The 26,183-nt window shown below is 36.7% G+C and overlaps 1 pseudogene; it reads right to left on the bottom strand.

Annotated features, from left to right (window-relative positions):
* Positions 1-7,339: 7,339 nt before the first annotated feature.
* Positions 7,340-25,558, bottom strand: LOC123936853 (annotated as a pseudogene).
* Between the last annotated feature and the right edge of the window lie 625 nt (positions 25,559-26,183).

Genomic DNA, 26,183 nt, shown 5'->3' on the forward strand with positions numbered 1-26,183 from the left:
TATTTGGTGTTCAGTGTTCTGCATTTTGGCCATCTAGTATGTTTGTAGTGGTGTCTCATTTTAATTTTCATTTCCTTGATGACTTGATATGGATCATCCTTCATATGCTCTCTTGTCATCTGTATATCTTTTTTAGGGAGTATATGTTAAGGCCTTTGGCCCATTTTTTTAATGAGGTTGTCTGTTGAATTACTGTTTAGTGTTCTTTGTGTGTTTTGGGTAATAGTCCTTTATCAGATGGTTTTTAAAAACATTTGCTCTGCTCCCAGTCTACGGCTTTGTCTTCTTGTTCTCTTGACATGATCTCTCACAGAGTAGAATTTTGTAAGTTTAATGATGTACAGTTTATCAGTTATGTTTTTCATGGATCAAGCCACATCTAAAAAGTTATCAACATACCTAAGGTAAACTAACTTTTCTCTTATGTTATCCTCTACTTAGATATGTGATGTGTTTTGAGTTAATTTTTGTGAAGCGTGTAAGGTCTGTGTCTAGATTCTCTCTCTCTCTCTCTCTCTCTTTTTTTTTTGCATATGGATGTCCAGTTTTTCCTGTGCCATTTGTTGAAGAGAAGATTTTTGCTCCATAGAAATGCCTTTGCTCCTTTATAAAAAAATCAATCAGCTATATTATGTGGGTCTCCTTCTGTGCTCTCTATTTTATTCCAATGATCAATTTCCTGTTTTGTTCCCCACCAGTTTCATGCTTCTTTAAGTACTGCAGATTATAGAAAGCCTTGAAGTCAGGTAGTGTCATTCTTTAATTTTGAGCTTCAGTATGTTTTTGGCTATTCTGGGTCTTTGACTCCCCATATGAACTTTAGAATTAGTTCATTCATATCCACAAAATTACTTGCTGAGATTTTTGACTCGGATTGAATTGAAACTATAGATCCCTACAGGAAGAGTGAACATACTGACAATATGGAGTCTTCCTGTACAAAACATGAACCATCTCCGCATTTATTTAGTTTATCTTTTATATTGTTCACCAGCGCCTTATAGTTTTCCTCATATAGATCTAATACAAATTTTGTTATATTTATAATTACTTCATTTTTTGAGTGCAAATGTAAATGGCATTGTGTTTTTATTTTCAAATTATACTCATTCAACTACCTGTTGTAACTGGTAGTTACACTCTTGCTTAACTACTACTACTATGTATCTACTTTCTGATAGATAGGAAAGTAATGGCCTTTTGTATAGTAATGTCTACTCTCCAACATTATTACAATCACTTTTTAGTTTTAGGAATTTTTTGCCAATTATTTCAGATTTTTTGTCACTTTTTTTTTTTTTAATTTCTTTTCAGCATAACAGTATTCATTGTTTTTGGACCACACCCAGTGCTCCATGCAATACGTGCCCTCCCTATTACCCACCACCTGGTTCCCAAACCTCCCACCCCCCGCCCCTTCAAAACCCTCAGGTTGTTTTTCAGACTCCATAGTCTCTCATGGTTCATCCCCCCTTCCAATTTCCCTCAACTCCCTTCTCCTGTCCATCTCCCCATGTCCTCCATGTTATTTGTTATGCTCCACAAATAAGTGAAACCATATGATACTTGACTCTCTCTGCTTGACTTATTTTGCTCAGCATAATCTCTTCCAGTCCCGTCCATGTTGCTACAAAAGTTAGGTATTCATCCTTTCTGATGGAGGCATAATACTCCATCGTGTATGTGGACCACATCTTCCTTGTCCATTCGTCTGTTGAAGGGCATCTTGATTGTTTCCACAGTTTGGCGACCGTGGCCATTGCTGCTATAAACATTGGGGTACAGATGGCTCTTCTTTTCACTACATCTGTATCTTTGGGGTAAATACCCAGTAGGAAATGTTGAAAACCAAAAACAAACCTGGTGGCATCATGTTACCCGATTTCAAGCTTTACTACAAAGCTGTGATCACCAAGACAGTGTGGTACTGGCATAAAAACAGACAAATAGACCAGTGGAACATAGTAGAGAGTCCAGATATGGACCCTTAACTCTATAGTAAAATAATATTCAACAAAACAGGGAAAAATATACAGTGGAAAAAAGACAGTCTCTTCAACAAATGGTGCTGGGAAAACTGGACAGAGATATGTAGAAGAATGAAACTCGACCATTCTCTTACACTGTACACAAAGATAAACTTGAAATGGATAAAAGACCTCAACGTGAGACAGGAATCCATCAGAATCCTAGAGGAGAACATAGGCAGTAACCTCTTCGATATCAGCCACAGCAACTTCTTTCATGACATGTCTCCAAAGGCAAAGGAAACAAAAGTGAATATGAACTTTTGGGACTTCATCAAGATCAAAAGCTTCTGCACAGCAAAGGAAACAGTCAACAAAACAAAAAGGCAACCCACAGAATGGGAGAAGATATTTGCAAATGACAGTACAGACAAAAGGTTGATATCCAGGATTTATAAAGAACTCCTCAAACTCAACACACACAAAACAGATAATCATATCAAAAAATAGGCAGAAGATATGAACAGACACTTTTCCAATGAAGACATACAAATGGCTATCAGACACATGAAAAAATGTTCATCATCACTAGCCATCAGGGAGATTCAAATTAAAACCACATTGAGATACCACCTTACACCAGTTAGAATGGCCAAAATTAGCAAGACAGGAAACGTGTGTTGGAGAGGATGTGGAGAAAGGGGAACCCTCTTACACTGTTGGTGGGAATGCAAGTTGGTGCAGCCACTTTGGAGAATAGTGTAGAGATTCCTCAAGAAATTAAAAATAGAGCTTCCCTATGACCCTGAAATTGCACTACTGGGTATTTCAGATTTTTTACCAGATTACCATTCATCTACAAAAATAATCTCATTTTTTCCTTTCTAATCTATATATCCTGTATTTCCTTTTCCTGTCTTACTGAATTATCTAGAAATTCCAGAATAAGATTTTAAAAGAAAGGTGAAAGGATACATCCTTACCTTCTTCTGACCTTAGTGGTACATTTTTAAATTTCTCATTAAGTATGATGTTAGCTGTAGCGTTTTTTTTTTTTTTTTTTAAGATTTTATTTATTTACCTGTCGGGGAGATAGAGGGAGTACAGGCAGGCAGAGTGGCAGGCAGAGGCAGAGAGAGAAGCAGGCTCCCTGTGGAGTAAGGAGCCCAATGTGGGGGACTCGATCCCAGGACCCTGGGATCATGACCTGAGCCGAAGGCAGCCGCTTAACTGACTGAGCCACCCAGGCATCCCAGCTGCAGTGCTTTTGTAGATACTCCTTACTAAGCTGAGGATATTTGGCTCTATGTCTAGTTTACTGAGAGTTTGTTATTGTTGTTTTGTTTTGTTTTTTTTTAAATAAATAAAAATATTTCTAAATAAATATTTAGAAAATGCTTCCTCTGCATCTATTGATATGATCATGTGATTTTGCTTTTTTGGCTCACTGATGGATTGAATTAGTTGGCTTTTGAATTTGTAAACCTGCCTTTCATACCTGGGATAAATCCCACTTGGTTGTGGTGTATAAATATTTTTATACATTGTTAGATCCAACTTGCTAATATTTTGTTGAGGTGTCTTGATCATAAGAGATATTGATCTGTAGTTCTCTTGTAGTAACTTTGTTCCGTTATTTTGTTTTGTTATTAGGTTTTGTTATTAGGGTGATGCTGGTCACAAAGAATGATTTAGGAAGTATTCCCTTTACTTCCATCCTCCAAAAAAACATTGTATAGAATTGATATGACTCATTCCTTAAGTTTATTTTAAAGATTTTATCTATTTATTTGAGACACAGAGAGCACAAGCAGAGGAAGCAGCAAGCAGAGAAAGAGGGAGAAACAGGCTACCTGCTGAGCAGGGAGCGCAGTGTAGGCCTTGATCCCAGGACCCTGGGATCATGACTCGAGTTGCAGGCTGACATTTAACCTACTGAGTCACACAGGTGCCCCCATTCCTTGAGTTTTTGGTGTAATTCATCAGCGAAACCATCTGGGCCTGGTGCATCCATTTTAGAAGATTGTTAAATATTAATTCAATTTCTCCAATAGATATAGGGCTATTCAGATTGTCTATTTTTCTTGTGTGAGTTTTGGCAAATTATATCTCTTTAAAGGGATTGGCCAAAGGTGCATGTGTGGCTGAGTTGGTTAATCGTCTGCCTTCGGCTCAGATCATGATCCTGGAGTCCCAGGACCAAGTCCCACATGAGGCTCTCTGCTCAGGGGGGAGTCTGCTTCTCCCTCTGACTCTCTCCCCTGTCATGATCGCTCTCTTTCTCAAATAAATAAATAAAATCTTAAAAAAATATAAAGACACTGGCTCATTCATCTAGGTTGCCAAATTTCTAGATGTAGTGTTGTTCATAGTATCCCTTTATTATACTTTTTTTTCCATTTTATTTATTTTTTCAGCGTAACAGTATTCATTCTTTTTGCACAACACCCAGTGCTCCATGCAAAACGTGCCCTCCCCATTACCCACCACCTGTTCCCCCAACCTCCCACCCCTGACCCTTCAAAACCCTCAGGTTGCCCCAACCTCCCACCCCTGACTTCAAAACCCTCAGGTTGTTTTTCAGAGTCCATAGTCTCTTATGGTTCGCCTCCCCTCCCCAATGTCCATAGCCCGCTCCCCTTCTCCCAATCCCACCTCCCCCCAGCAACCCCCAGTTTGTTTTGTGAGATTAAGAGTCATTTATGGTTTGTCTCCCTCCCAATCCCATCTTTATGGGGTCTGTAGTGCTGTCCCTTCTTTCTTTCTGACATTTACAATTTGTGTGCTTCCTTTCTCTTTTAGACTGGCTAAAGACTTATCAATTTATTTTATTTTTCGAAGAAACAGCTTTTGGGTTTTTTAATTTAATCTACTGATTTCCTATTTTAAATTGCATTGATTTCTGCTCTAATTATTACCATTTCTTTTCTTCTGCTTACTTTGGATTTAACCTGCTGTTCTCTTTCTAGTTTTATAATATGGGGATTCAGATTATTTTAGATTTTTCTGCTTTTCTTATATATACAGTGCTATAAATTTCTCTATAAATACTGCTGTAGCTTCATCTCACAAGCTAAATAAATAAAGCTGATAAATTCTTTATTCATTTTCATTTAGGAAGAAAAAAACTCTTTAAATTTTGCTTCAGATTTCTTCTTTGAGCTATATATTAAAGGGACACTTGGCTGATTTGCAGGTTCAGTTCCAGATCACTGCGATAAAGCAAATCTCACAACAAAGTGAGTCAAATGAAGTTTTTAGTTTCCCAGTGCATATAAAAGCTGTGTTTATACCATATTATAGTATATTAAGTGTGCAATAACAGTATGTCTAAAAAAATGTACATACCTTAATTAAAAAATAATTTTTTGCTAAAAAGTGCTAACTGTCTGAGCATTCAGTGAGTCATAATCATGGGTAACAGATCATCATAACAAATATAATAATAATGAAAAAGTTTAAAATACTGTAAAAATTATGAAAATTGGATAGAGAGATATATAGTAAGCAAATGGTGTTGGAAAAATAACACCCATAGACTTGCTTGATGGAGAGTCGTCACACTCCTTCATTTTGTAAAAAAATGCATTATCTATGAAGTTCAATAAAATGAAGCAGAATAAAATGATATATGTCTACATTGAGAAGTGTGCTAGTTAGTCTCCACATTTTGTGGGATTTTCCATTATCTATTATTGGTTTTTATTTTAATTCCATTTTGATCTGAGAGTAGATGTGGTAGGATTTCTTTTCTTTTAAATTTGTTAAGGTGTGTTTTATGGGCAAAAATATGGTTGATACTGGTGAATGTGAAGCTTGAAAAGAATATTTATAATGATGTTGTAGGATTTAGTTTATAGATGTCAACTACAACCAGCTGATTAATGGTATTATGATCAACTATGCCCTTACTAGTATTCTGGGTGCTGGATCTGTCCATTTCTAGAGTGGGTTCTGGAAGTCTCTAACTATGATAGTGGATTCATCTATTTTTCTTTGTAGTTCTATTAGTTTTTGCCTCCCACAGTTTGATGCTCTCTTGTTAAACATATACACATTAAGAATTGCTATGTCTTCTTGGGGAATTGGCCTCTCTGTAATTACATAATGGCCTTCTTTAACTGTAATAAATTTATCTTTGAAATCTGCTGTCTGAAATTAATGTAGCTATTTCTGCTTTCTTTTGATATGTATTAGCATAGTATATTTTCTCCATCCACTTACTTTTAATTTGTATGCCTCTTTATATTTAAAATATTTTTCTTGTTGACTTAATGCAATTGGGTTCTTTTTTTTTTTAATTCACTCTAAGAATCTTTACCATTTAAATGGTGCATTTAGACTATTGTTTTGCAGTGATTAGTGATACATTTGGGCTCATATCTACCATACTTGTTACTGTTTTTTATTTAATGCTCTTATATTGTTCCTATTCTTATCTTCCACTCTTTTTCTCCCTTTTGTGGTTTTAAATTTTATAGAATTCCATTTTTTCTCATTTCTTAAAATATAGCACATATTTTTTGTGTTTGCCCAAGGATTGCAATAAATAATTTACAGTTAATTTAAGTCCACTTTCAAATGACTGTATACCACTTCACCAGTAGTGTGAGTGCCCTATTATAAAATAAACCTAATTCATTCTTCTTGTTCTTTGAATCATTGCTGTCATTCTTTTCACTTATAAATAAGCATTCAGAGCATATATGGTATATGCATAAGCATACACACTGGAATACATTATTGGTGCTATTATTTTGAAAAATTTATCTGTTGAATCAATTAAGCATAAGAGAAAAGTTTTTATTTTATTCTCACTCATTCCTTTTCTGATGCTCTTCCTTTATGTAGATCTGGGTTTCTGACCTATATTATTTTCATTGTCTCTAAAAAAAATTTTTTAGAGACAATACCTCTCCACATTGTTCAGATTCTGAATTATCTTTCCATAATTAAGTTAATTTAGGTACACTGGCTTGTATTTCATAGAAAAGAGTTATCTTTAGGTTATATATGGGAATGGATATAATTTGCAAATGTTACAAAGATAGTTCCAAATCTCAGCTAACCTCTCCCTCAAATTGCAAATACTCACTTACTCTTCAATGAAAGTAAAGACCAAAACAAATGTTTAGGCCTATCACTGTTTGAGATTCTGGTAGCTGAGTCACCCCTGAAAGAGCACTAAGCCATGACTATTGCAAAGCTCAGAACACTAGCCAGCCTTAACTGCAAAACATTTAACAGAGGGCCACAAATTTTGTTTTTCTAAGAGGAGCTAGAATTTATAGGTATCATTTAGTAATGCATTGAAATGGCATTACCTAGTATGAGTGTTGCACAGAAACTCCAGGTCACCTCTTCCTGAACTATTATTTTGCACAAGCTTCCACTATCATAGCATGGTCCTGCTTTCCAGCTGTATAGGCAGTCACTAAGGAATACTAGCCTCTTTCCTTCTGTAATCTGTTGGCATGTCCATGACCAGTGGCTCCAAATAGGTATTTCAGCGACAGCCATACACCCTAATTGTTAAACTCCTTTAAAGTAGGCAATCCAATCTTGTTTTTTCTAACCATGTATTTTTGTGCAAACAAATTAGAATCCATGGCTTTCAAATTAGCCAAAATCTGACCTGAGAAAACTTGCTGAAATTCAAAAGCATCAATATCAGTTAATCCTGCCTTCTCTAGAACGTCTGGAATAGCATATGTTGTTTGAATAAAAGTTGATCTTTTGGATCCAGAGATACTTACACAAAATCCCTAAAAAATGACCTCCATTTATAACCCATGGGCAGAGCTTTTTCGTCTGCCATAATCAACACTGCTGATTCACCATCGGTCAGGAAAAAAGAATTTGCAGCTGTCGTTATACCACAGGGCTTGATGAATACAGGTTTTTGTTTGGCCATCTGCTCCAGGCAGAAAGGAAGAGTGTAATTATCTTCGGTAACTGTATTTTCTTGGTACTTTTTAGGATACAACATGGGGAAGGAGTCCTTCATCCTGTGTCCTTAGGGTCAGGCTGTGGAAACAAAGTACATACTCAGAAAAAGCCAAGGCAGTGACCAGTTGGTCTGCAGAGTGCCCATCCTCTCACCAGAGGGTGCTCAAGTGGTGAGAAATTCAATCTGAATTTAGAGGTTAAAGACAGTGACTGACCCAGAGTCTTGACCTTATTGAGATCAAGAATTATTTTCCTCACCTTGCTTGAATGACGAATAGAGATGTCCAACATTAACTCTACCCCACCTTCCACAACTGAATCACATTGGCCAGAAACAATCAAGCCAACACCTATAGCCCTGGCTTGGCTGACAGAGATGCAAGCTAGTATGAGCAGGATTCTTGTCAGAGAAGCCAGCTCCAAGGGCAGCCTCTCTACCACATTGCTTGTTTTCACTTCTTGTAAAACTGTGCCAAAGATGATATAATCAACAACTTGGTTTGGAACACTGGTATGATGCATCAAACCCGAAAGTGCTCTTCTAGCCTAATCATGCAGCATCACATCTTTATATGAAGTGCCTGGTAGCAAAGGAGTGCAAACACAATCCACCACCACGATATTCTTTATACATATCAGGGTTTGACTAAAGTCGTCTTTGATGTGGATGCCTGGGGCAACTCATAGCTGGGAGCAACAGTTCAGAGTTCCTGAAGAAAATGTTAGGGTTTTTTTGTTTTGTTTTGTGGTTTTTTTTTTTATGTTTTTGTTTTTGTTTTTGTTTTTGTTTTTTTGGAGGAAGATTTTTAAATGTGTAAGTCAAGATGGAAGTAATCTTGAAATCCTCTCACCTTAGTTTCCGCCATCCAGGCTCCTGCGGGGGTAAAGGTCCAGAGCCCAGTAACAGGACTCAAAAGGACCAAGAGCCTGTGGGCCTAAAATGGACACCTCCCACCAGCCAGCATCTTCTAGGGTTCCGGATCCTTGAGGGCTGCCCTTTGAGTGCCTGTATAAAAACTCCAGCATCCCTCCACAGGCTTCCTTCCTTCTACTGGAGAAAGAGTCCTTTAGGCCGCATTACCCGGAAATGAGGAGCAGGATGAAGAGGCCCGCGACCACTTGGCATCAGGGGTTTTAGTCAGGAAGTGCTCCGGAGCCTGGCTGTACAGTGCGGCAGGACACACACCCTCTGTGGGCAGCCTCAGCTTGAGGCGTTTGAATTTCCATGCTCTTTGGGTGGAACTGGTCAACCTCTTCAGTGTCTCAAGGATGCTCCTCTGATCAGGGGAGGCCGGCTGAGGGAACCCCAGAGTCCTGGGTAGAAGGTCTGTGGAGACCCAGGGGGCCCGCAAAGTACACCCGCTGTGTAAATAACTGTTTAATATTTCTTGCCAGACAAATCTCCTGGCCACAACTGCTGTCAGTTTTTGTTTGTGTAAGTGTTTATTTCTCCTTCACCTTTGAAGGATAATTCCATAGGGTGCAGAATTCTAGCTTGGTGGTGCTTTTTTGTTAGTTTAGTTTTTTTTTTTTTTTTTTCTCCTCTAAACATTTAAGATTTTCACTCTATTCTGTTCTTGCATGGTTTTTGAGAGGTTGGATATAATTTTCATCTTTGTTCCCCTTTAGGTGAGGTGCTTTTTTCCCCCTAGGACTCAATTCAGGATTTTTTTCTTTACCTTCGATTTTCTGTAGTTTGAAAATGATATGCCTGGGTATAGGTGTTTCGTTTTTTTTGTCTGTTTTTGTTTTTGGCATTTATCCTAATTGATTTTCTCTGAGATTTGTGGATCTGTGGGTTGGTGTCCGACATTAATATGGGGAGATTCTGAGTCATTCCTGTTTCTTTTCCTTTTTTTCCTAAAGTTTTAGTTAGCAAGTTTCTTGGAGTATTTAAAAATGGTTCCTGCCTTCCTCTATTCCCCCCAAAGAAGACCCAGATAATTTTTCTCTGGTATTTACTGTGAAAGCCTGATAGAATTCACTGAAGTGAACCTTAACAGAGTTGTGGAGGCCCCTCTGATGACTGGGTTCCCTGGGAGCTTTTAACTCAGACTTGTGCACACCGAGTCTCCAGCAATTCTTCAGTTAGAGTTCCAGTTTTCTACCTCTCCCTTCCCACTGAGGTTCTCATGGTGGTTTCATCTCAGTATCCTGAGATTCCTTGTGTTCTGTCTGGGGGGCAGTAGTTTACCTTGTGCCCTCCCCTCTTTTAGGGATCGAGGAACAGTTGATTTTTCAATTTGTTTATCCTTTTACTTCATAGAACAGCATGACAACTTTTAAGATCATTATTTACAGAACAAGAAACTGGACCTAAATATGTCAGTTTAACATATAATCACTTGCTCATGATTTAATACCTATATAACAAGGTCTGCATCCCTTCCTTGCTAGAGATATTGTGGCACTGCACCAATATTTCCTAAGCCAGAAGTCTAAAGTCATTCTGGACACTCAGTTCTCGTATTTCCTGTCTCATAAGAGAACTACTTAAGAGAAAGCACTAGGAGAAATTGGTTTTTAGGGATTTTCTTTCTCTGCTTCCAGCTGTGAAACAGTGACCTTTACCCTTTTCTCCATTTTTTGTGGTCTGCTTAGAAACTGAGTATATAAATATCTCTTGTTCCCAGAAGCTCACTGGTGAATAGCTTAACGTGTGTATGTGTGCGTGTGCATGTGTGTGTGTGTGTGTGTGTGTGTGTGTGTGTGTGTGTATGGAGTGGAGAGGGGCATAGAGCAGGAAGGTTAAGTTATTCTTGTATTATAAATCTTTACATTTGTATTATAAATCTTTACACTTGATTCCCAGCTCTCGACCCCTTGCTACTCCTAAAATTATGGATCAGATTAATAACAATTCTTTTCATCTCTTGTCTTTAAATAGCTTAGAAATAGACTTTTTAAATAATGAAACGTTGAACTGCTTTTTCATTGGGGGCAAGACAAAGGAGAGAAGAGAGAAATTCTGAGAAGAGAAGAGAGAAATTCTGAGCACGTTTGTTTAGTCAAACTTAATGATTCTGTGATTTCACATAGGTTTTGACCTATGTCAATGCCTCAAAATATTATAACCAAGCCTGTCCTAGTCCGCTATTTTGTTGTCTCAAAATGTACTAAAAACTAGTTAGTATCAGGTACCAATTACTGAAGAAAGTTTGTTTGTTAAAGAATAGTTAAATAATTTAGTCTACTTACAAAAATGTCATGATGGTGAATAAGTATAACATCACTATATATTGCTAGAACAATCATTTAATTTTGGTGTTGTAGAGTATATTTCTTGTTTGCTTTGTGAAAGTTTAATTTTTAACACAATTTTATTTGCATATATTTTTGTCTCTTCTTCTAGATAAATTGAACATTAGTGTTTCTGCCTTATTGATTTGCAAAAAGTAGTCCTAGCCAATAGCTCTGTACACTCACCAGTGTCCTGTCTATTATTTGCTGGACTTCCAGGATCATTTTATGCATTTATCACCCTGTAGTGTTATTCAGAAAAATGCTATGACAATATTTGTATAACATACAGAGACCTAAAGAACTCTATGTGGTGTTTTTCACTCTGATTGATTTTGGGTATATAATGACTCTCCAATGGATAAAAAAAAAAGAAAGTAATTTTGCTTAACCAAATATTTCTTTATAAGAAAAGAAAGGAGGTCCAGGGAATTTTTCAGTGATATCTATTCACTTAATCCCTTACCAAATAAGCTTCTAAAAATAAAAGAACTGATTCTTCCCCCTCTCAGTACACACATTTTATTTAAACGTATGTCAATAAGTTACTCTAACAGAAAAAAACAATGTGACCATAAGTATAGAGAGATGTATATATATGTGATCCTTGTCCAGATGCATAGGATCATAATTTAGAAAATAGAAATGATGCTGCATATTGAAGTTATACATTATAACTTCACTGAGCTTAATATCAGAAATATTTTCATATTTTCATAAAATGCCTGCTACCATACAGCGTTACTATGAAGCTGTTTTAAAATTTATTAAGCTAAGCTATTGTTGAACTATATGCTATTTCTAAATTCTCATAACCACAGCAGTGTTTCAGTTAATGTCATTTTATATAATTTTATTACTAACTTCTTAGGAATAAAGATATAGAAGAGAGATTTTGCCAATGAGTCATTTTATAATTTTTGGCACAGTCACCAGTCTTATTATTAACATTATATTTGATAATTATCTTTTCAAAGGACAAATATAGCAATGATGTTTTCATTTGAATTATTTTTATTAAATGCAAAGAAAATAAATTTAGTATGGTTAGATGTTATATTTTTACCCATTTAAGTTTTGTATACTTGGGGCACCTAGCTGGCTCAGTGCATTAAGCCTCTGCCTTCACCTCAGGTCATGATCTCAGGGCCCTGGGATGGAGGCACCTGTCAAGCTCTCTGCTTGACCAGGAGCTTGGTTCCCCCTCTCTCTCTCTGTCTGCCTCTCTGCCTACTTGTGATCTCTCTCCCTCTCTGTCAAATAAATAAATAAAATCTTAAAAAAAATTTGTATATTCATTACCTTTCCCCAGTTTCAACTGGAACATTCATTGTCTTGTTTTGTTTTTAACATTTTTATTTATCTATTTATTTGACACAGAGAGAGAGGGAGGGAGAGCTAATGAGGGGAGCAGCAGCCAGAAGAGAGGGAAAAGTAGGCTCCCCACTGAGAAGGGAGCCAGATTCGGGGCTCAATTCAAGGACCCTGAGATCATGACCTGAACTGAAGGCAGCTACTTAACCAGTTGAGCCACCCAAGCACCTCTCATTCACTGTTTTTATATAACTTCAATTATTTTCATAGTCTGCTAGATATGAGGCAAGTATTGTCCCTCATATTCCTTTTGTTTTTTATTTTTCTGTTAAATTTTACTTCACACTGAAAACATATTGATTTATATCAACTATTTTTAATAGTAGACTTTTATTAACATTTAATTTGATAGCCCCTTTCTGTCCCAAGACCGGTACATACATATTGTAATTTATATTTTCTGCTGTTTACCTTTAGACTTATTTCTTTTATTTTTAACTTTTGCTCCTTTAAAATGTTTGAAATGGGGGCGCCTGGGTGGCTCAGTGGTTTAAGCTGCTGCCTTCAGCTCAGGTCATGATCTCGGGGTCCTGGGATCGAGTCCCGCGTCGGGCTCTCTGCTTGGCGGGGAGCCTGCTTCCGCCTCTCTCTCTCTCTCTCTCTCTCTCTCTGCCTGCCTCTCTCCCTACTTGTGATCTCTATCTGTCAAATAAATAAATAAAATCTTAGAAAAAAAAATGTTTGAAATGTACACTGCTGCATGATGTAAGGCAGAGCTTCTTTTGAAAGCTCATTTGTCTGTTTGTTTTTTCTAGTAATTTTAAAGACTCCCTTGATTAATCTTTATTTACAAATATATATTTACTTTTTTCTACCAAATTAATGCTTTCAAATTATTTTATAAAATCTCATTGCATTTTTAATGGAATATTATTAAATATTTACATTTTTATGGTAATTATTATCTTTGTCTTTTTTTATATTGTCAAATCTTTTATATTTCAGTAAAATTTATTTAAGAATTTTCTAGCTTTTTTGTTTTTTAAAGTTGTATTATACGAGCGCCTGGGTGGCTCAGTGTGTTAAAGCCTCTGCCTTCGGCTCAGGTCATGATCCCAGGGTCCTGGGATTGAGCCCTGCATGGGGCTCTCTGCTCAGTGGGGAGCCTGCTTCCTCGTCTCTCTCTGCCTGCCTCTCTGCCTACTTGTGATCTCCGTCTGTCAAATAAATAAATAAAATCTTAAAAAAAAAGATGTATTATAAATTTTATATTTTTATATCCAGGGTAGAATCTGTATTTTCCATTTGTCTTAATATGCCTTATTATTTTCCACTTATTTTGATATAGAATATTATTTTTCCTCATTTGTCATTGATGTCATTAATTATATAAAGTTACTTTTGAATTGTTACCCAACCTTGTTTTCCTGTAATAAACTAAACTTGACTGCATTTAAAAAGATATATGATATGGATTTAATTCTCTATAAGATTTCTACTTCAATATTAATAACTTTGCTTAAGCTATAGATTTCATATTATGATAATATTTTCCAGGTTTGATATCAATTTTAAACATAATATGAAAAGCTTTTTGTTTTCTAAGTTGTGCTTATGAATTGTTAATTAAATGTTTCTTCAAGGGGAGCCTGGGGAGCTAAGTCGGCTAAGTGTCTGCCTTTGGTTCAGGTCATGATCCCAGGGTCCTGGGATTGGGCCTTACATTGGGTTCATTGCTCAGTGGGGAGCCTGCTTCTCCCTCTCTCTACTTGCTGCTCCCTCTGCGTGCTCATTCTCTCTCTCTGTCAAATAAATAAATAAAATCTTTAAAAAATTAGTAAATAAATAAATAAACAGATAGATAAATGTTTTTTCAGATGTTGAAGTAGTATGCTTTGGGGTACCTGGGGGGCTCAGTTGGTTAAGTAGCTGCTTCGGCTCAAGTCATGATCCCATGGTCCTGAGATGATGCCCCACATCAGGCTCCCTGCTCATCAGGGAGTCTGCTTCTGCTTTTCCCTCTCCATCTGCCCCTACTCACTTGTGCTCTCTCTCCTATTCATTCTCTCTTGAATAAATAAAATCTTAAAAAGAATGTTGAAGTAGTATGTTTTTAAAATTGGCTGGTAATCACCTTTAATTGTAATAATGTTTCTATAAACTTACTCTTAATTTTATTTTTTCTTATTCTATTTATTTTTAAGCTCTCCTTGACACAATAAAATTTATTGATTTCTATCTTATATAAAACAACCCACTCTTTTCAGCATTTATTAGTATATAATTATGAAGAAAACTTATTCATAATTGAAACTACTTATGATTCTGCACATTGTCTGTCAGGCCTCTTTGGGTTCTAGAAACAACATATTCACACATAGTAATACTGCTTTAGTCCATATAGCAGGTGAGGAGAAAGACAACTAACTTTGAGTGGAATCTCGATCAGGAAAGTGTTATTTTCTTTATTATGCTACATAGAGATTTGTATATTTTACTGGCCTGAAATTTCAAACAAACAGAAATTAATTTTTTTTAAGATTATATTTATACGTCAGAAAGAGAGAGAGAGAGAGCATGTACAAACAGGTGGAGCAGCAGGCAGAGAGAGAAGCAAGCTCCCCTCTGAGCAAGTAGGCCGATGCAGGACCAAACAGAACTTAACTTTTAAAATGAATTCTATAGCTCATCTCTCTCTGTTTTAAAAATTGATTTTGCTCTCATTTATTATTATTTTCCTTTGTTTTCATTAAATTCATTAATTAGCTTTCTAACTTACTGAGTCTAATATTCATTTTTAATATTTTATATAGTATTAGAATATTTTATGTTAATTTCTCTCTGCTTACAAAGTATGTTATATGCAATATGTTTTGAAATTAGTGTTCATATTAATATTTTCAAGAGTCCTTTTCTTTGACCTGATTATTTCCAGAAAGTGTTTTTGTGTTTTATTAATTTAAATCTTCAAACAAAATTATTTCTAAATTGATTTAATTAAATATAGATTTAATGTGATCATAAATTTAAATAAGAGCTGTTTTCATTTTTAATATAAGTAAGTTGACTTCATAATGCTTAGTCTTCCAAGGACAGCTTCTTCAAAGAAGAAGACACAAACACAGGTTTTGGTCTGCAAGAGATTTATTGAGGGAAAGTCCTTTTTTAAAATTTTACTTTTAAGTAATTTCTGCACTCAAACTTACAATCCCAAATCAAGAATCACATGCTCTACTGACTGATCCAGCCAGGCCTCCAGGAGGGAAATGCCTTTAAATGTTGACGGGGAACAAGTGCATGACACTGGGGAGATGTAGATCTGACATTGTGAAGGAAGGTGAGGTAAGAAAAAGTGAGAAAGAAGAAACTCAGAACGTAACATAATTCTGTGAACATTTTGGGCAAAATAAGGAGTCCTCAAGCCATAGTCACCCATTGGAAGAATGCTACATCTTGCAGGAATGGGCCTTCATTGCTCCCATTACCATGCTCAGTCATCACTCACTGGATGCTGGCTAAGAAAGTGTGGCCTCAGCAAATATATGATTTCAACACCCAAAAAGTGGCTGCTGGAACCTTTTCATGGCCACCACAGTCCATCAGGCTTTTAGTTGCACAAATCTACTCTTTTATGTAGATTTATGCAACAGCTCCTTGATTTCCATGACCTTTCTTTCTGAAAAGAAACTTAGAAGAGGGAGCTAGTCAAACATACTATATCCTTTTTTTGTTATGTTTAATTTCTGTGTTGCAGTTGGTATTTATTCTCTTCTTTCTACACTATTTATCGAAAATTCTTCTCATCCTCAGACATGACTTTACTGGATTTTGGTAGCTCGCTTGGTATTACCCAAATATTCATTTGCGATGTCTGAGCCCTTGGTCTTTTTTCAGACCAAGTTCATTGTCTCTGTCCATTTACAGTTACAATGGGTAAATGAGTGCAGGAAATACCAGAATGGATCACCTGGGTTCCATTCATGTTCCTTCCTGCTGTCACTGTGTTAGGGCACCAAAATGATGGTGGTTTTTCTTCTCATATATTGGACACAAAAGTGTTCATGGACACAGAAAGTCCAGAGATCTTTGCAATATTTCATTATAAGAGTGTTCCCTTTTTAGGGACCAAGACCTCAAATCCTTCAAAGCCCTTAACTGTGGGAACAGGAAGCACAAATTCCCTCAGTTGGTAATTAGGAATGACATAAGTAGGACCTCCTCTGCTTCTACCCCTTGTTTTCTTAACCCATACATCATTGTTTTTAAAGATAAAACACCATATAAATGTCTTTAACCCATATATTGCACTCTAAAAATGGCATCCTATTCTTTAGACTGCTCATTCTAAGATGAACTTCAGTTGCCTTTAGAAGCTTCTTATATTAAGCTGACTGCTTCTGGATAATGCAGTATGTGCGATGTAGTTGACATGGGTCCACTCTCACAAATTCTTTGATATAAAGTGAATCACTTGATCATATTCTACATTGTATGGAATTTCATCCAGTAGAGGTAGATGAGGCATTCCACAAGACCCTGGATAATCCCTTTGATGAAGACTTTACTGAAAAGAAAGGTAAATGTTTAATCCAGAAGAGGAATCCATACTTCTGAAGACAAACCACAGAGACTTTCAGGATGAAAAGAAATCAAAGTTGTCACCTTACCATCAAGAGGCCATTGGTCTCCTTGAGGAATAGTGGTATATTGGAGGCTTGGCATTGATCTCTATTTCTTACAAGTTGGACATTCAAAGGTACCAGTGGCTAGAATCACACTGATAACAGAGAGTTTAATTGTGTACTCTCCACCAGTTTAATACAGGACAACAACAAAGACTAGTTATCAGCAACTGTTTTAATAATTTTGTCTACTTTGAGGCACCTGGGTGGCACAGTCATTGGGTATTTGCCTTTGGCTCAGGTCATGATCCCAGGGTCCTGGAATCAAGTCCTGCATTGGGCTCTCTGTTCAGTGGGGAGCCTGCTTCTCCCTCTCCCTCTCCTTTAACCATTCCTCTTGCTTGTGCCCTCCCTCTCTCTCTCTCTGTCAAATAAATAAATAAAATCTTTAAAAAAAAAAGTAATTTAGGGGGCGCCTGGGTGGCTCAGTGGGTTAAAGCCTCTGCCTTCAGCTCAGGTCATGGTCCCAGGGCCCTGGGATAGAGCCCCACATTGGGCTCTCTGCTCGGCGGGGAGCCTGCTTCCTCCTCTCTCTCTGCCTGCCTCTCTGCCTACTTGTGATCTGTCTGTCAAATAAATAAATAAAATCCTTAAAAAAAAAAAGTAATTTTGTCTACTTAGTTGTCCAGTGCCTCTTTTCTAGTGAGCATTAACCTATAATACAAAACTTTTCATTCTTTGTGCCCACTCCTGTGTGTTCAACTGTGTTACTCTTGTCCAGACTTATATGTGTGTGTGTGTGTGTGTGTGTGTGTGTGTATACTTAACTCAAGTCACTTTTCTTTTCATATGAAATGTGAAACAGATGCATTGCTTGCAGCTCTGAAACACTGATTACTTTCCCCCTTTTCTGTCACTTAATATCTTGCTGAAGTGGGACTAAAATAGACCTGAGAGCAATTTTCATCTTTTACACATGTTCTGAGATGGACAACCAAAAAAACCAAGTTCGGCTCTTTTCTTCCTCCTTCAACTGATTGAATAGGATCTCCTGATTTTCAATACAGCCAAAAGCACAAACTCAGGGTCACTGATGCAATTGTGCTGGATGACAGGAGAGTCATCTCAAAACTTATGTACAATAATCTGGAAATGCTTAAATATTATGCTTGCTGGAGCACAGTTACTTTAATGATCATAGGTCTCTTTGAAGGAAGGATTAGTCATTAGATTTTACATTTGAAGTATTGCTGTGGATATCTTCCTTCCAAGGACACAGATACCTCTTCAATTCATGGGTCCTGATTCTACAGCCTGAGAACTTAATGAGGGATCATACTTTTATACTGATATGGCTGCTTTTAGTCTTTGTTCCTATGTTCTTTTCTCTTACTAGATTCTTGTTGACTTCACGCTTATCTTATTGTGGGGACTCTATTCATGATTTATCAGCCATTTTCATGACACTCTGTGAGCAAGCTTGTATGTCTTTATGGCGATTGTGGTCTGTTAGTTTCCAGTGGTCAGGCTGTCATTACCCAAGCTTCTATTACTTTGGTGGTCCTGTCATTCCTATGAATATTAATAATTCCACCTGTGTGAATTTCTCTTCTCCTGTCATCTCTAGTCCTCAGAGATCTCTAGTCTTAATAGTGATGGAGAATTTTGCATTTGGGCCTCCTTTGGGACCTAACCTTCTAGTGGTTTATCTGGGCTTACACAGTATTTCCACATTATCATTCCCACATCCCTCAGCCTTTTATTGTTTTTTTCATTTCACTAACTTGAGACACCTTTTTTCTAGGCTTCTAAAGACCAATCTGGTGGAGAGTTTTCCCCATTCACAGGTATACCTGCCAAATATCCCAAAGAAGTGTGAGTACCCCCCAAAATCAATGAATTCTTGCTTAATCTAGTCTTACATTTGACCCCTCTTGAAACAGGGTTCTCAAAATTCAATTCATTCATGTTTCCCAGGTTTGATCAGGAACATGTTAGGTAATCCTTATAGCTTTTTTTAAAAATTTTTTATTTATTTCTTATTTTTTTATAAACATATAATGTATTTTTATCCCCAGGGGTACAGGTCTGTGAATCGCCAGGTTTACAAACTTCACAGCACTCTCCATAGCACATACCTTCCCCAATGTCCATAATCCCCCTTTCCCTCTCCCAACCCCACCCTCCCCCCAGCAACCCTCAGTTTGTTTTGTGAGATTAAGAGTCCTTGTAGCTTTTTTGGTAAATAATGTTTATCCTGAATCATCAGGCCCAGCTTGTCCTGAGCAGTCCTATGATGGGATTTAACCCTAGATGTTGGCTTGGCAGTCAGGAGAAGAGGTGAGGAATCTTTAGGAAGTAACCTGGTGGATGTGAGGGCGATCTGGCTGTGACATCTGTCACCCCATTGATCGCCAGGGTTGATTAGGCTGATCTGGCTGGCTAGGCGGGTGTCCCCTTCCTCCCTCACTGCTCCATGTGCGTCCCTCCCGAAGCTGTGCGCTCAGTTGCTCAGTCGAAGAGGACGACCTTTCCCGATAAAGGAGAGGACCGTTCTTCGGTCAAGGGTATACAAGTAACTGCGCTCCCCTGCTAGAACTTCCAAACAAGCTCTCAAGGAAGTAACCTGGTGACTTAACAGAGAGAGATTTTCTAGTATCTACCAATACTGGATGTGTTCTAGCTCTTACTAAGCAACAATGCATCATCACCTTTACAAGTTCTGAGGCTCAAAGGGAATCTTAAAAACAAAACATCCTTAGAGCATCCTTACAGATTTCCTCATTTCAAGTTTCAGGATACCGATAATTCCCAACCATAGCCCTAATCACAGCATGACTGATGTGCTTTAGTTGAACATTTAAATTCCATGTGTGAATGTCTCTGGAATCCCATGTCTCTAACTTTCAGGTACTCAGTCTTTTGGTCTGCTCTGTGTGCTTTTACTACTGGAGTTATGAGGCCTCATATGTATGTTATAACTATTAATATACCTTAATAGGCATCAATTCAACATTAAGAATAATCAGTGAATTCCACTGTACTTGTCTCACACTAACCGCCATATCTTTCAAAATTCCTGGAATATTGCACCTGAAGGGGCATTTAGGCTTTCTGTCATTAAGGGTAAAAGAGAGGGAAGGGAACTGGGTAAGAAGAGATGAAGACTGCAGTTGGATGAGCCTCATGTTTCGCAGGAAGAGTCTGCATTAGGACCACAACTGTGCTTATTCATTGCTGGGGAGAAACCTTTGGAAAAGGGTGACCATCGTGTACAAGGGGTGACAGAAAGGTAGCAGGAGGGACCACCAGTCAATTCTGCTCTCTGTGGCAGTAGATACGAAAAGCATATTTTCGTGGTTTCCATAGATACTGCCTAATATTCAATGAAAATTTATTTAGAGTTTCTCCATTCTTCCAGAGCCTTTAATTTTCTCCAATTAAAGACATTCTGGGGAGGCCCTGCTAGGCTTTACTCTACATACTTTCTGCTTTCTTTTGAAACAAGTTTGAGGTTTCTCTTTGTAGTCTTTTAAAACCTTGACTTAACAGGGCAAACTTCCTGGAAGCTTGGGGTGGCAAATGCTGGCCTTTTCTGATTTTTATATTTATATAGAAACAGATTTTTTTCTTCTTATTTTCTTTGATCATTTAGTTCTGGCTTTGGAAAGGAAGTTAGAGGGCATGCTCATGTTTTCATCTTCTTCAGAGGTTCCCCTGATTCCCGTTGAATCCACCAGCTTATTCAATCTATGTGTCTCACTGGATGATGGATCTTGTTCTTGTCCACATCCATATAAATGTAAATGAATAAGGTCTTTGAATTGAGAAGTTGATTTATTTTAGGTAAAGTATCTGCTCAACAATAGGTAAAATGGTTGAAAAATAAATGAACAAATGTAGTCAAAATGAACATTGTTTTTCAGAAAGATAGCGTAAGTGTGGATCAGTAGAATCATCCTTCTATATTTTTCACAGTTATGTGTTTTTTAGGATAAGTTGTGAATATTTGGGTTAATTAATTAAATTTGGAGTTATCTTTTTAGAAATTCAATGTGATCAAATTAAATTCTTGAAGTATTAATTCATCTTTCAAGAAGTACATTGTTTATCCCTGCATTAGAAAGACCCAAAAGAAGGACACAGAGAAGTCATTTTATACTGAAGCCACTGGAATTGAAACAATCACAAAAGTATGAATTGTTAAAAAATGGTTATGCATATTTTTCTAATGATATTTAGCTTAAAGCATGTTAATGTATAGTCACTGGCAAATGTTTTCAAGTGAAACCAAGAAATTTTTATTAAAAATAGATCTATAGATTGGTGTTCTCCACATATTTATAATCAAATGTGGTATCAGTGATTGCTAATTTTTAATTAATTGAGGTGAGAAATTAAGGAGAAGAAATAAAACAAAACCAACAATTAAAAGAAATTAACTCATCATTAAATTTGAATACATATTTTTAAAAAATTGTATCATTTCTTGCAATATCTTAGAATTTTATTAACCATAATTAATTTAACAGCATTTTATCTTTATTTTATTTTTTAAACATATTTTATTCATTTATTTGTCAGAGATAGAGAGAGTAAGCACAAGCAGGAGGAGCAGCAGGCAGAAGGAGAAACAAACTCCCCCCCAAGAAGGGAGACCGACATGGGACTCAATCCCAGGACTCTGGGATCCTGACCTGAGCCAAAGGCAGACACTTAATAGACTGAGCCACCCAGGTGCTCCTTTCCTGTTCATTTTAGAGTTGTATCAGTCATAAACAATGAAGCTTTGGTGCATTTGAAAATTATTTTCATGAATATAAAAATCCATAAAAAGCTTGAAGTTTTAATTATTAAAATACATGTGTTGTTTCACATCAGGGTACCAAGCAGAATTATAATTACAAGTATTTGTGGAAATCAAAGTAGTTATTGGATAAATTTAACAACTATACATGATATTTAGAAATAATTTAAAGTTCAAGTGTCACTGAAACAGTTCTTTAGGAATTCATAAGCATTTATTTCATAAAGGAAAAATACACAGGAAACTTGTTTTTCCATGTTTGAGAAAATAAACTTCTCAGGGTGCCTGGTTGTTTCAGTTGATTCAATGTCTAACTCTTGATTTCAGCTCAGGTAATGATCTCCTGTGTCTTGAGACTGAGCCCCACATCAGGCTTCATGCTCAAGGCGCAGTTTGCTGGAGATTTTCTCCCTCTGCCCTCCTGCCACTTGCGCTTACATGTTCTCTCTCAAATAAATAAATAATCTCTAAACAAACAAACAAATAAACAAACATCTCACTTATTCAAGTTATTGCAGAAAGTCCACAGGAGAAAATCACCCTAAAAACAAACAAACAAACAAACAAACTTGAAATCAAGAATTTGATTATGCAGGGACGCCTGGTGGCTCAGTGGGTTAAACCTCTGCCTTCGACTCGGGTCATGATTTCAGGGTCCCGGGATTGAGCCCCGCATTGGGCTCTTTGCTCAGTGGGGAGACTGCTTCCCCTTCTCTCTCTGCCTGCCTCTTTGCCTACTTGTGATCTCTCTCTCTATGTCAAATAAATAAATAAAATCTTAAAATAAAAAGAATTTGATTATGCAGTTCTGATTATTTAGAAAGGAACAAAAATTATTTCCATTCAATAGGATAGTCTATTTTCTAGTTATTCAGATTATTACAAAAAAGCTGTTAATATTGAGAGATATGAACTGGAGCTATGATAATAGACATGTTTGACCACAGAAGGAGCTGAAACTAAACAGGAAGATAAAAGTGACAAATAGGGGGCGCCTGGGTGGCTCACTGGGTTAAAGCCTCTGCCTTGGGCTCAGGTCATGATCCCAGAGTCCTGGGATCAAGCCCCGCATCCGGCTCTCTGCTCAGCAGGGAGAATGCTTCCCTTCCTCATTCTCTGCCTGCCTCTCTGCCTACTTGAGACCTCTGTCTGTCAAATAAATAAATAAGTAAAATCTTTAAAAAAAAGGGGGGGCAAACAAGACAGTATTCTTAACAAATGCAAAACCAATTTTTAAATAGCATATGCAAAATTCAAGTATGGTGGACCCTTGAAAAATGCAGTTAACACATATTTTATTATATGTATTATATACAGTATTCTTACAATAAAGTAGCTAGAGAAAAGAAAACATTATTAAGAAAATCATAACAAAGAAAATATATTTACAGTACTGTAATTGTATTTACTGAAAAAAAATCCATGCATAAGTGGATCATGCAGTTCAAACCCATTCAAGGATCAACTGTACTCTCTAATGTTTTATGTTAATTTTTAAATTTATCTCCTAGGCAGATAATTATTGCTATTAACTAATGAGTTACATTAAATTTCTAAATCAATTACTAAATGTATATGAATATTTTCTGAAAGTATCTCTTTCTTTCATCTATGTTTCTTCATCTCTTTTGTCATTAAGAGTAATTATGTAACCATTAAGTACAATTATATAGCTGACAGTGCCTAACAAACTGTATTTAATGGCTACATAATTTCACTGTCAAATATATAGAAATTAAATCGCTTATTTTTTTAAGTATTTCTAGACACTACTATACATTTTTCCTTGTGGAGAATGTTGATGTAGCACATCATCATATTGCTTATAAATAAACCATAAAAATAAAACCCTGAAAATGTAAAAATTGCATGTTCAGTAGAAGTTCCCCTAATCAGCTAATTAAGCAACTTGCTGGATTCTGACCTATTTCCTTCATTCTCTCTATAATATTTGCTAATAAGCATGTCTTTGAAACACTAATAACTATTAAGTTACTTACTTAGAGATCTTGGCACTTGTATTTACAATGAGTTGAGTGCCTACCAAGAGTCCACAGAAGTTATTCTCAACTAACTCATGCCAGTTAAAACTGTGAAAGGTATTAGCTGATTTAATTAAATGCTACATAATTTGCTGATATCTATGTGCCAAAGAAACTCTGTGTGTGTGTGTGTGTGTGTGTGCGCGCGTGTGTGTGTTTACATGAAAAGTACGTCTAATGCTTTAGAAAGACTCAGTAAAAGGAAATTGATTTTTAAATCCTGTTAAGGATGTCTGGGTGGCTCAGTTAGTTAACTGTCTGCTTCTCCCTCTCCCTCTGTCTCTCCCCTAAGCTCATGCACTCTCTTTCTCAAATAACTAAATCAATATCTTTTAAAAAATGAACAGGAAAACAAACTAGTAAGTAAAATAGTAAATAAACTTCATTATCTACTTTTATCACAACTTTGTTGTGTTTATAGCTGTTATGTTAGCCCTAAGATGAGGATGCTCAGTTCACTGGGCATAAGCAAAACTAGTAAAATTATTCCATGTGATATCAGAGTGTGCTTTTCTGAACTTCTGCTACTGATCTGCCAAGAATTTTAGAATAGCTGCTTCAATTTTATTACTATGTTATTGGAGATGCTTCACCTGTGCCCTTCACTTCCTTCTTGCACTACCTTCTTTGTAAACTAACAAGCCATTAGCAGTGGGGATAGAAAGCTGTGTTCATCTTATGAAATTATTTCCAAACTAGGTTTTCTTTTCTTCTTTTTTTAAGATTTTATTTATTTATTTACAGACAGAGATCACAAATAGGCAGAGAGGCAGGCAGAGTGGTGGGGGGAAGCAGGCTCCCTGCTGAGCAGAGATCCCGACGTGGGACTCCATCCCAAGACCCTGAGATCATGACTGAGCCAAAAGCAGAGGCTTAACCCACTGAGCCATCCAGGTGCCCCAAAACTAGTTTTTCAAAAATCCTAAAAACATACTTTCCTTTCTAGGAATATTGGTTTCTTTCTTCTCTTCCTCCCTTTTTTCCTCCTTTCCTTCTTTCTGTTCTTTTCCTCTCCTTTCCTCCCCTTCCTTCTCCTTCCCTCCTATTTCTTTTTCTTTCTTTCTTTCTTCCTTTCTTTCTCTTTCTCTTTCTCTCTTTTTTGTAATAACATATTACTGAATACCTCTTTTCTGAAAGGTACAAAAATGTAACGTCTGCAACTCATATATAGGATGCAGTAAAAATTTAACATTTCAAAACTATGGCTTTGAATATGGTGTTTTATGACTTTGAGGTACTACCTGGCTACTGAGTTCAGACTCCTTTCACAGGAAAAGGCAAGAAACCCCATAGAAAGAGTATTTGTAATTATGTCCTCTATAAATGACATCCAAAAGCTATTTTCTTAGAATATTTTCTGGGTGAAATGAATTTTTTTTTTTTTTTTTACAATGCAGCAGGTTAGTTGTTCACTCAGACATGAAAAGCAGATTTTACAGACTTTTCCAAGTCGAAGTAAGAACAAGTGTTCTGTTAAGAGAATAAAGGACCACCAAGTATTAAATGTGGGATAAAACTCTTATACATACAGCTGAGGACAAGAGTAAGTGATCAACCAATGCCCAAAATATGTGCTTTCATACCGTTCTCCCTCAGTACACCCTTGTAGTCAACCATTGTGAACCTACTGTCTACAACATGCTTTAGAGACTACCATCTTACCTTCCCCTGGTCATTGTTCTTTCCAATATGAATAAACTGCAGGGGCTTACCTAGAATCAATTGTTCCCCAGCTCCCTGTCTTTCACTGTGGAACTTAGACCTGGAACCATCTCCAGTACCTCCATAGTCCTTTTCCTCAAGGCTACACAAAGGTGATTTACTGCTATTATGCTCACCACCCAAAAAGCTTTTGCTTTTGTTATTGACTAAGGGGTTGTGAATGGAGCTTAGACTTGAGGGCTAAGATGTTCTTCTTAGTGAGAGAAGGAGAAAGAGAAAGTAGTACACTGGGTGCCTACATTTGTACTTTTGACTTGGCTCTGCAAATACTGATGTCATAGGTGGGTTAATTTTGTTAACTTCTTGAAGGACAAAACCCAAACAAAACAAAGTCCTTCATTATCTTTATATCCCAAGGCCTAGTTTTTTTGTTTAATGTTCTAAAGGTAGTCTTACTACAAACTGAAAAACTAGCAAACTTACCATTCTTAGGCAAGATCTGTCCTGTAGACTTTTTGTGTTACATCTGCATAATATTTAAATTTTATTTTGAATAAATATTTACTCTTTGGGAAATTAT

The sequence above is a fragment of the Meles meles genome, chromosome 2, assembly GCF_922984935.1.
Source record: "Meles meles chromosome 2, mMelMel3.1 paternal haplotype, whole genome shotgun sequence".
Taxonomy (NCBI): Eukaryota; Metazoa; Chordata; class Mammalia; order Carnivora; family Mustelidae; genus Meles; species Meles meles.